The sequence below is a fragment of the Sciurus vulgaris genome, assembly GCF_902686455.1.
Source record: "Sciurus vulgaris genome assembly, chromosome: 7".
Classification (NCBI taxonomy): domain Eukaryota; kingdom Metazoa; phylum Chordata; class Mammalia; order Rodentia; family Sciuridae; genus Sciurus; species Sciurus vulgaris.
In genome coordinates this window covers 89,502,071-89,512,445 of record NC_136467.1, presented here as the reverse complement: position 1 = coordinate 89,512,445, position 10,375 = coordinate 89,502,071, and the positions used below count along the sequence as shown (strand labels likewise).

General features: G+C 37.0%; 1 pseudogene across 1 annotated transcript; it reads right to left on the bottom strand.

Annotated features, from left to right (window-relative positions):
- Positions 1 to 2,881: 2,881 nt before the first annotated feature.
- On the bottom strand, positions 2,882 to 4,402 carry LOC306665219 (branched-chain alpha-ketoacid dehydrogenase kinase-like; annotated as a pseudogene). Its single transcript has one exon. The product of its transcript is annotated as a branched-chain alpha-ketoacid dehydrogenase kinase-like (transcript).
- Between the last annotated feature and the right edge of the window lie 5,973 nt (positions 4,403 to 10,375).

The following is a 10,375-nucleotide window of genomic DNA, read 5'->3' as shown; positions in this document are numbered from 1 at the left end:
AAGATTGATTTTCTTTTTCTAATCAGTATCTTTTTTTTACAATTTTTTGTTTCTTAAACTTGTTTTTTTACATATATTTATGACTTGTTTCATAAGTTGTTTCATAATAAGTCTATTAATTCAAATATTTGAATTTATTATGAATGTTTTTTCAAGTAATGGCTTATTTTCAAGCAATGGCTTCTTTACTTCTGATTCACCCTTAACGTGAGAGTTCTGCTCTTTTCAGACTGCAGATGGGTAGAAAATGATTTTTTGAAGTCTTTTCCCTAGACCCAAGAGGCTGCCTGAACCATAGTTCAATTCCATACCTGTTTCTTTCAATAGACAAATACCCTCTGGGAAAAAGCTGCTTTAGTTTTGGACTTAACCCTTTGAATACTCAGTTTTTATTGTTGGTTTTGTCTAGGTAAGAACTGACTTTCGGTTTAGCTTACTTATGGTTTGAAAAATGTTTTAAATAGTTTATTTGGCTTTGTTAACTGTCATTTTAGAATGCTGAGGGCTCATTAAATATTTTACATTCTTTGAAAGTCCAAATCATGTAAAATAGTATCTATTTAGAAATATCTCACTCACTCACACACACACACACACACACACACACACACACACACACACACACCCATACTTAGTGGAAGGATTCCAGAGATGCATTTGTAGGACAGAAGGAAAATTTTGAAGGAGAATGTTTTTCAGAGTTATCCATGCATGGAGTCTGTGTTTTGTTATTTACTTTTGAGGTTTTTTTAAAAAGATGTACAGATTGCCAAAATGTCTTGGCACAAATACAAGTAAAACAGAATGGAGCATGGGGTGAACTAGAACAGATTTATTTTCCATATTAATCACATAAGTTCATTTACTACTGAAAGTTTCTAAAGCAATTGAATTTTAAAATAGATTAACAGTTATTTTTTGTTTTAGGTTTTAAAATTGGGCCTTCAAATTAGCTAAAAGGAAAGGGATAATGGCTACTGTTATGTTCGATGTGTCTTCAGTAGCATGCTGATTTCCAGAAAATTACCAAATGGTATCTGTGGAGAGGAGAGAGAAAGAGGATTGTCCTACCCCAGAAACTTCATGCCTTGATCTACAATTAATTGAAGACAGATCTTTACAAGGCACCACTAACTTCGAACTGCAGTAGTTTAGTGGATACTAATGGAGCCTCCTTGGTCAGCAATTATGCCTTCAGCAAGGAGTAAAAGCTCATAACAATACTAAGACAACACTAAGAAGAAAAGATATGAGGATCACATGAGATGGAAGGGAAAAAACCCCAAGGCTACATACTTGACAAAGATGTTCCACTTTAAACCCTGTCAAGTAAGATAGCAACCTTAGATAGTTAACAATACTGACTTCAAAACACTAAGGCATTTTCACACAAAACAATTGTGATTGAAATTAAGACAAATGATAATATAAAAAGCCTATCAGTAAATCCCATTTAAAGTAGCCCAAGACAACAACTCATATTAAACTATGCTTTATCTTCAAAACGTTTTAACCTTGCACTTACAGAATCGTTTAGGTTAAGAAGGTCAAGAATATTAGAATAATTATCCTGTTGTTTGCCTCTTCTCTCCTCTCAAAAATGGTATAATAATATCTCCTTTTTGAGATGAAAAAGTTTTGTTGATTTGTGTCTTCTCTTTCTTTCTTTTGGTTAGTTTGGCAAAGGGTTTATCAATCTTGTATATCTTTCCAAAGAATAAGTCTTTGTCGCATTGATCCTTTGTATTGCTTTTTAATATTAATTTCAGCTCTGATCTTAATTATTTCCTGTCTTCTACTGATTTTGGAATTAGTTTGTTCTTTTTTTTCTGGGGTCTCTAGCTTTAACATTAAATTATTTATTGGCGATCTTTTTATTGTTTTAATGTGGTGATTCAATGCTATAAACTTTTTTCTTAGAATTACTTTCATACTATTTCAGAGATTTTGATACATTTTATCTCCATTCTCATTTGTTTCTAAGGTTTTTACTTCTCTCAAGATTTCTTCTCCAATCCATTCCTCATTCAAAATGGTACTGTTTAATCAATCAACAAACATATGAAAAAATGTTCAAGATCTCTACTAATTAGAGAAATGCAAATCAAAACTATTCTAAGATTTCATCTCACTCTAGTCAGAATGATAATTGTTAATAATACAAGCAACAGTAAGTGCTGATGAGGATGTGGGGGAAAAGGTACACTCGTACATTGCTGGTGGGACTGCAAATTGGTGCAACCGTTTTGGAAAGCAGTATGGATATACCTTAGAAAACTTGGATGGAACTACTATTTAACCCCATCATCCCAACTCCTCAGTCTATTCCCAAAATCAGTATACTAGTGATGTAGCCACATCAATGTTTATAGCAGTTCATTTCACAATAGCTAAACTATGGAACCAACTCAGCATTCCTTCAACAGATGAATGGATAAAGAAACTGTGGTATATATACACATGGATTATTACTCAGCATTAAAGAAGAATAAAATTATGGCATTTGCAGGTAAATGAATGGAACTGAAGAATATCATACTAAGTGAAATAAGCTAATCCCCAAAAACCAATGGCCAAATGTTTTCTCTGATATGTGGATGCTGCTCCATAAAGCTGGGGGAGGGGAGCTAAGGAAGAATAGAGCAGAAGGAAGGAAGGGAGGAGAAGGAGCATGGAGTTGGGAAAGATGGTAGAATGAGATGGACATTATTACCCTAAGTACATGTATGATTGCCTGAATGGTATGACTCTACATCAGAGAAATGAAGAGTTGTGCTCCATTCATGTACAATGAATCAAAATGCATTCTGCTGCTATGTATAGCTAATTAGAACAAAAAAATTTTTTTGGCATTCAAAGTGTGAACTTTAATAACAAAAACATGTTAAAGTAGGGGTTCCCCAGGAACGAGAATGACGGAGCTGGTGGAGAGGCCTCAGAGGTCCCCGCTTCCTCCCCTTTAATGCAAGGAAGAAGTGAGCCCTCTTGAGAAGGAGTAGCACCCAGTTCCATGTAAGTCCATCTGTCTTGCATGGGGCCCTAAGACCCAAAATGCTGCAGTGTGTGGAGCCGAGTGCCATCCTGCCTCACTCAAAAGGTCCTGGCAAGGAGTGTGGCCCAGCCTGGGCAGGAAAGCAGGCCAAAGTCTGTGGGGTCAGATTCGTAAGCTTTCCTCCCAGCCATTGATGTGGCGGAGCCTCAGGTAGACATCTGTGCCAATGCCCTGCAGGGACTGCAGCTGCAGGGAACCACCGAGGTATTCAGCATAGGCCCGTGATGTGGGCAACCCGAAGCCAAAGCTGTGCATGGGTCCCGACTGGCTACCACTGTGCATGTCCAGGTGGCTAAAGAGTGGGCTGATGCGGGGGTCCTGAGTGCTGGTCTCAGCTGTAGTGAAGTGGTAGTCCATGACCCGATCCAGGTCTTCATGAGCAATGCCTCCACTTCGGTCTGAAATTCTGATGATGAGATCGATATCATTGTTGGCAATGGTGATGACCACATCTGGAACATTGTAGGGAGTGTCTAGGTGGCTCTCCATTGTGGCTGTCATGGCATTCTTGAGCAGCTAAGGCAGGATATAGTCCAACGGCATAGGAATGAAGGGGAAATGGGCAGTCACATGTCCGTTGATGCGAACTCAGGGTGCATTGCCATACTTGTGCTCACAGAGGCGTCTGGCAAAATCCACCCACTTTTCAATAATCTTCTTTGGTGAGAGACGAGTACAGATGATGCCAACAAAGTCGGGCTTGTCCTCATGTAACGCCAGATGATGAGTGGCCAACATGCGGATCCCGAGCCTTGACGTCAGTGTCTTGTCCAAGAAGTAGTGGACAAGCTTTTCATCCTCTATGTGCTTTCGGCTCTCACGCAGGCCTTCAGCTAATAGGGTCACCATACCCTTGTGGTCATCTAGCAGCTGTCACACAAGCTGGCAGTATTGGGCCTCATCTGCCTGGTCTTTGACCAAAGGGAAGTCTGTCAGCTTCTGGAAGGCACGGATATACAGCTCATGCACATGCAGTATGGTAGGGTTGCATCCAATGATGAAAGGAAGGCTGCGGAAGCCCTTGATACGGTGAGCGATCCTCACTGGTCGCTCCTGCTGCAGGTACCGGCCACTTTTCAGAAGGTGACTGCCATCCTGAGAGAGGCCAGAATAGAGCATCATGGTTGGAGTGAGGCAGACTGAGGGCTTCTCTGCTGCCACGTGGATGGTTGACTGATTGTAGAAGGAAGTGACCGTCTTGGAGCGCTCCCGTGCCATCTCCACATGGTGTGTATCCGTGGCAGATGTCGAATGGGCCCATAGCAAAAGTGGGGGCCCCAAGAGGGGCCAAAGTGAAGGCCCAGCCTGAGGGCTGCTCCCTAGCATTGATGCTAGTTTCATCCTCCTACTCTTTTGTCCGAGGCCTGAGCACCCAACAGATGGAGGCTACTCCAAAAAGGGGCAAATAGTGTGGGTGGACAGGGGTTCTTCTCTGACTTCAGGGGCGAGAATCTGTCAAGGATGATGACAAGCTCAGCCCTGGGAGAGTAGCTCCCATTGCAGGGCCAGAGCCAGGACCAGGTCCGAGCGGAACCCTAGAACAAATTTTTAAAAATGAAAAAGAAGTGCATTGTTTAATCTACACAAGGTAAAATGGTTTGTTTTATTTTTCTTCTTGTTAATTTCTAATTTAATTCGATTATGATCCAATAGGATGCAAGAATTGTCTATTTTTCTGAGTTTGTTAACACTTGCTTTGTGCCCTAAAATATGATCTATCTGGGAGAAAGATTCATATGCCACTGAGAAGAAAGTGAATTCTGTTGCTGATGAATAAAATAGTCTATAGATGTCCATTAAGTCCATTGGATTAATAGTACCTTTGAAATTCAGAGGAGCATTAGAAATTTATTTTGAAAATTTAAACTCCAAGAAACTGAAAAATCTAGAAGACATGACAAATTTCTAGACCATATGTTCTACCCAAAGAGAACCATGAGGATATAGAAAACGGAAACAGATGAATATCAACCAATGAAATTGAAGCAGCAATTGAAATCTTCCTACAAAGAAAAGGCTAGGACCATATTCCCAGTTGAATAGTACCAGACCTTTAAAGAAGAACTAACACCATATTCCTCAAATTATTCTATGAAATTAAAAGGGAGGAAACATTCCCAAGTATATTCTATGAAGTCAGTATAATTCTAATATCAGAATCAAACAAAAACACATCAAGGAAAGAAAACTACAGACCACTATCCCTGATGAACACAAATGCAAAAATTAACATTTTAGCAAACCACATTCAAGAACACATCAAGAAGATAATACAATATGATGAAGTGGGTTTCATTCCCAGGGAAACAAGATTGGTTCAACATAGGCAAATCAATAAATGTAATTCACCATGTAAACAGAATTAAGGACAAGAATCACATATTTTCAATTCCTGCACAAAAGTGCTTTGATAAAATCCAGCACTTATTTATGTTAAAAATGCTGGAGAAACTAAGGTTAGAAGGAGACTATCTCAACATTGTAAAGGCTAGATATGACAAACTCAAGGTCAACCTCATACTGAATGAAGGAAAGTGAAATTGTTTCCTCTAAAATCAGGAACAAGACAAGGATGTCCTATTCAGCATCATTCTTGAAACTCTAGAAAGAGCCATCAGGCAAGAGAAAGAAATTAAAGGGAAACAATTAGGAAAAAAGTCAAATTATCTTTGTTTACTGATTACATGATCCTATACTTAGAAGACCCTAAAACCTTCACCATAAGATTTCTAGAGCTGATAAATAAATTCAGCAAAGTAGCAGGACAAAAGATTAACATTCATAACTCAATCACTTTCCTGTACTCCAAGAATGAATCTGCTGAGAAAGAAGAGGAGAACTATCCCATTCACAACCTCAATAAAATAAAATACTAGGGAATAAATCTAAACAAAGAGATAAAAGACCTCAAAAATAAAAACTATAGAATACCAAAGGAAAAAAAATTGAAGAAGTCCTTATAAGATGGAAAGACCTCCCATGTTCTTGTCATGGAATTAATACTGTCAAAAAGACCATATAACCAAAAGCATTATACAGATTCAATGCAATCCCCATCAAAATACAAACAGCATTCTTCAGACAATTAGAAAAAATTGTAATTAATTGGAATAATGAGATGCTAAACAGCCAAATCAATCCTGAGCTAGAAGAGTGATACTACATGCATCATAATACCTGATCTTAAATTATACCATGAGTAATATTAAAAACAGTGTGGTATTGGCACATAAATGCAGTCATCCGATACTTGACAAAGTTGTCAAAAACATACTTTGGAGAAAAGATGGTCTTTTAAACAAATGAGGCTTTTTAACAAATTTATTAAAATGCTCCAACTAGCAGGATGAAACTAGTTTCCTTTTACCTTGCACGAAAGTCAGCTTAAAGTAAAACAAAGTCTTAGGAATTAGACCAGGAACTTTGCAACTGCTAGAAGAAAACATAAGCTCAATACTCCAATATTGACACAAGCATTGACTTCCTTAACAAGACTCCTGAAGCATAAGAAATAAAACCAACAATCAATAAGTGGGACAGCATCAAATTAAAAAGCTTCTGTAAAGCCAAGCAAACAAAAGCATAAAGAGAGAGCCTTCAGAATAGAAAAAGATCCTTCTCAACTACTCCTCTGACGGGGGATTAATATTCAGAATACATAAAGAACTCAAAAAACTTAATACAAATATAAACAAATATTCCAATTATTTGGGCAAAATAACTAAACAGACACTTCTCAAAGGAATGAATACAATGAACAATAAATATATGAAAAAATGTTCTACATTTCTAGCAATCAGGGAGATGCAAATCAAAACTACATTGAGATTCCATCTCACTCCAGTCCAAACAGCAATTATTAACAATACTACTACTAATAAAGCTGGTGGGATGTAAGGAAAAAGTTACACTTATACTTTGTTTTGAGGACTGCAAATTAGTACAAGCACTCTAGAAAGCAGTATGGAGATTTCTTAAAAGACTAGTAATAGACCACTATATGATCCAGCTATCCCATTCCTTGATATTTATCCAAGAAAACTGATATAATATTCTATAGTGCTATAGGCCCATCACTGTATATAGTAGTGCAATTCACAATAGCCAAATTCTTGAACCAGACCAGGTGCCTGTCAACAGATGACTGGATAAAAGAAAATGTGGTATACATGGACAATGCAATGAAGAAAAATGAAATTAGGGCATTTGCTGGTAAATGGATGGAACTGGAGAATATCATGGTAAGTGAAATAAGCCAGACTCAGAAAGTCAGTGGTTACATATTTTTTCGTATATGTGGAAACCAGACCAAATAAGGGCACAAGAAGCACAGGTGTAATCCTATGAAAATAGACCTGAATTCAGTGGAGCAGAGAAAGATTGAAGGAGAGGAAGAAAGGATGGGAAAAAAGAGAAATGGTAGAACTAAATTGTCCAAATTATGCTTTGTACATATATGAATATACCACAGTGAATTTCATCTTCATTTATATCTATAAACAACTAATAAAAAACTATAAATAAATAGAAGGAAGACCAGTAGAATAGAGGAAGGGGAACAGGAGGAGGGAGGAGGGAAGGGAAAGGAAAGTACTGTTGTCTAAAGTAGAGCACACTATATCCCATGCATGTGTGATTATGTTTAAGTGATTCCTAATATTACATATTACTGTAATGCACTAATAAAAGCATTTATTTTTTATGGCTTTGTGAGATCTAAGGGTTTCTACATTGAAAAAAAGTATTTAAGAAATTACACCATGGTTGACATACAAAATCAGGCCTGCTCTGATAGCCCCTAGTGTGTCTCATAGGATATAAATTATTGGGTTTCTCCATTTATCATATTATAAATGTGAGTTTTCCCTATAGCACTTATTGAAGATGATTTTTCAATTATTTTCATTAAATATTGAGTAGATATAAAAAAAATCATGTAAAATATGGCTAAAATACCAAAAATGATAAAAACAACACTTCAAAAATCAAACATTTATCTGCAATCCAGTTTAAGAAATACAGTATTCCTATCACTTTGACTTGTAAACACCATTCTCCCATCTCATCCTATTTCCTCGCCCTCATCACCATCCCAAGAAAACATAATCATATTTTCTGTATCATTTCTTTGTTACTAAATTTTTTTTAAATAGTCACCAAATATGTTTGTATATGCAAGCAGCACAGTGTTTACTTTTGGATGGTCTAGTACTGTATATAAATGGAATTATCAAGTACAACAAAATCTTGAATTTGGTTTTCGTTTTTTGCTCCTGAGTTTTGTCGATGTTGTATATGGTTTTGATTTATTCATTTTACTGCCATTTACCATTCCACTGGAGGAATATTTAATCAGTCTACTATTGGGTTGTTTCTAGTTTGGGGCTGTTAACAAATGGTACTTTGAAAAACATTCTTGCACATATTTACTGGTATCCATGAGCAAATAGTTCGGGAATATAGGCAAGGGTGGAATTGCTAAGTCAAATTGTGCATATTCTGCTCAATTGGAAAACTTCAGCTATTTTTTAAGTGATGGTTCCAATTTACATTTCCACCAAGAACACACAGTGGTAGCTTCATGCTGGAAGCAAAATATAACATTCTCAGATTTTGAAATTGCTGCCATTTAGCAGGTATGAATCAACTTCTCACCATGTCTCAATTTCCATTCTCCTAATCCTTGATGAGATTGAACATCTTATATTTTCTGGCTTTTTGTTTCTCCCAGTGAAATGAATATTCGAGTGGATCCCCTCCCTCTTTGTTCTTTTAGTCACATTTTATTGGATTGTTTATCTTTTTTCTTATAGATTTTTGTGATATTGTATATTCTAGACTTAATTCTTTATCAGTTATATATACTGCAAATGACTTCTTCCAAATTAGTGTGTTTTTATTTATTTTACAGATATTTTGAGCAGAAGTTCTCTATTTTAATGTACCCATTAATACATTTTGGGAGGTCTTGTTTTAGAAAACGTTCTCTATATTATGGGCATAAAGATATTTTCTGTCATTACTTTATTCAGAATTGTTTTTTGTTTGTTTTAAGCCATTAAGTTTTAATGGAAACAAAGAGAACCAAAGCAAATTCCACTGAGGTCTCCATGACTTCATCTCCATCATGTTTGAGCAGTTGTAGAGATTTTTATTTTCTTGACAATCATGAAGTCATTATATTCTGTATACTTTCTGCTTCTCTCACCACTTGACTCTTTTGCTTTATTTTCTAGCTATTTGAATTTGCATTTTCTCTTTCCTTGATCTTAGCAGTATGCACCGAGGAACTATTGCTTTATTTGAGGATATGCTGGGTAGTGACATTGGGGAAGAACTGGAAAAGGGAATAGATTCATCACCTCAGTCAACTGTGATGTCCTCTGACTTCCAGCAGGTTACAAAGAACCTTGTATTTTGTGTTACCTCTTCTATTGTTTCAAATTGTTTGAGTTTTCATGTGTTTGTTTCCTCAGGAAGATTTCACATGCCCCAAGAGCATAGATTAAGACACTTTGGGGTTCTGCCTCATATGTGTCACAGGGAAGGGCTCGTGAAATCTACAGTTTGATAAACAGAGATGCTTCAGCACTGTGATAAGAATGACAGGCTGGAGCAAGTCTTAGAAGAGGGATGATTCTGAAGGGAAAGAGGCAAAAAGCAAACATGAAAAAAAATTCTGGATTTAAAATGAGGACAGCGAAATAATGCTTCTGCAGCAGGCATTATATGCAACTAAGAGTATCGAAGTTAACAAGGAAGGGAGCAACCTTGTGCAGAGTTCACAAGGAGGTAGACATGCCTTGGGGAATAAGCAGAATGATGTGTTGGGTGGAATAACTTGAATACGATCCAATGCCTAGATGTTACATTGGGAAGCTCCCTTGAGAAACTTGTTCAGTATTCTGGAGCTAGCTTGTTATTTAGGATTCCTCTTTATCAGAGCTACAAAATCTGTGTACCACTGCCATTTGCACAAGGTGGATTTGCTGCTGTGAGTCTAAGTAAGACTTCTTGTCAGTGCCTTCAGATTCAGATCTGCTGGTGGATGATGATAAAGGTAATAGATGATAGGAGCAAGATACAGGGTCACTTAAAATTCCATAAAGCAAATTATTTAGCAAAAGTGGTTCCTGAATGATAAGGAAATAAAAGACTTTGTAGAGGTGTTAACTTAAAGCTTGCCATATACTTGCTGGAAGGACCAAACATGGAACCTGTCCAGATTTCCAAATTCTGGATTGGCAAAAAGATTGTTCCTCTGGTATTGCCATGGGTAAAGAAAAATCCATACTAATTCTTATCAACAGGAACCAAAATGAG